Below are 2,185 nucleotides of genomic sequence, written 5' to 3'. Positions count from 1 at the left end.
AGGGAAGGCTAACCTTGCCAAGGTAGAGGACTTGTCCGCCACCTTATAAAGTTCTTGTGATATAACCTCATGAACTTCTACTTCCTCTCCAATCATTATGCTATGAATCATGATAGCCCGGTCTATAGTAACTTCAGACCGGTTGCTAGTGGAAATGATTGAGCATTGGATAAACTCCAACCATCCCCTAGCCACGGGCTTGAGGTCATGCCTTCTCAGTTGAACCGGCTTCCCTCTTGAATATCTCTTCCATTGAGCGCCCTCTTCACAAATGTCTATGAGGACTTGGTCCAACCTTTGATCAAAGTTGACCCTTCTAGTGTAAGGGTGTTCATCTCCTTGCATCATGGGCAAGTTGAATGCCAACCTTACATTTTTCGGACTAAAATCTAAGCATTTTCCTCGAACCATTGTAAGCCAATTCTTTGGGTTCGGGTTCACACTTTGATCTGGTTCTTGGTGATCCATGTATTGGCATAGAACTCTTGAACCATTAAGATTCCGACTTGTTGAATGGGGTTGGTAAGAACTTCCCAACCTCTTCCTCGAATCTCATGTCGGATCTCCGGATATTCACTCTTTTTGAGTTTGAAAGGGACCTCGGGGATCACCTTCTTCATGGCCACAACTTCATAGAAGTGGGCTTGATGCACCCTTGAGATGAATCTCTCCATCTCCCATGACTCGGAGGTGGAAGCTTTTGCCTTCCCTTTCCTCTTTCTAGAGGTTTCTCCGGCCTTAGATGCCATAAATGGTTATGGAAAAACAAAAAGCAATGCTTTTACCACACCAAACTTATAAGGTTTGCTCATCCTCGAGCAAAAGAAGAAAGAAGAGAGTAGAAGAAGAAGAAATAGAGGAGATGGAGGTGTCTTTTGTGTTTCGGCCAAAAGGGAGAAGTAGTGTGTAGCTTGTGTGAAAATGAAGGAGTGAATATGGGTTTATATAGGGGTGGAGAGAGGGGTAGGGTTCGGTCATGTATGGGTGGGTTGGGAGGGAAAGTGGTTTGAATTTGGATGGTGAGGTAGGTGGGGTTTTATGAAGGATGGATGTGAGTGGTGAAGAGAATAGTGGGATTTGATAGGTGAGGGGTTTTTGGGGAAGAGGTGTTGAGGTGATTGGTGAATGGGTGAAGAAGAGAGAGAGTGGTGGGGTAGGTGGGGATCCTGTGGGGTCCAGAAATCCTGAGGTGTTAAGGAAAATTTATCCCTGCACCAAGTGGCGAGCAAAAATGCTCCTTCTGCCAATTCTGGCGTTAAACGCCGGGCTGGTGCCCATTTCTGGAGTTTAACGCCAGCTTCTTGCCCCTTCTTGGCGTTTAACGCCAGTCTGGTCCCCCTTTCTGGCGTTAAATGCCCAGAATGGTGCCAGACTGGGCGTTAAACGCCCATTTGCTGCCCTTACTGGCGTTTAAACGCCAGCAAGTTTTTCTCCAGGGTGTGCTGTTTTTCTTTCTGTTTTTCATGCTGTTTTTGCTTTTTCAAATGATTTTGTGACTTCCCATGATCATCAACCTATAGAAAACATAAAATGACAAAGGAAAATAGATAAATATAACATTGGGTTGCCTCCCAACAAGCGCTTCTTTAATGTCAGTAGCTTGACAGTGGGCTCTCATGGAGCCTCACAGATACTCAGAGCAATGTTGGAACCTCGCAACACCAAACTTAGAGTTTGACTGTGGGGGTTCAACACCAAACTTAGAATTTGGTTGTGGCCTCCCAACACCAAACTTAGAGTTTGAATGTGGGAGTTCAACACCAAACTTAAAATTTGGTTGTGGCCTTCCAACACCAAACTTAGAGTTTGACTGTGGGGGCCCTGTTTGACTCTGTTTTGAGAGAAGCTCTTCATGCTTCCTCTCCATGGTTACAGAGGGATATCCTTGAGCCTTAAACATAAAGGATTCTTCATTCACTTGAATGATCAATTCTCCTCTGTCAACATCAATCACAGCCTTTGTGTGGCTAGGAAGGGTCTGCCAAGGATGATGGATTCATCCATGCACTTCCCAGTCTCTAGGACTATGAAATCAGCAGGGATGTAATGGTCTTTAATCTTTACCAGAAAATCCTCTACAAGTCCATAAGCTTGTTTTCTTGAATTGTCTGCCATCTCTAGTGAGATTCTTGCAGCTTGTACCTCAAAGATCCCTAACTTCTCCATTACAGAGAGAGGCATGAGG

Source organism: Arachis duranensis, chromosome 4 (assembly GCF_000817695.3).
Source record: "Arachis duranensis cultivar V14167 chromosome 4, aradu.V14167.gnm2.J7QH, whole genome shotgun sequence".
Taxonomy (NCBI): domain Eukaryota; kingdom Viridiplantae; phylum Streptophyta; class Magnoliopsida; order Fabales; family Fabaceae; genus Arachis; species Arachis duranensis.
The sequence above is the reverse complement of the archived record's forward strand: the minus strand, read 5'-3'. Positions refer to the sequence as shown.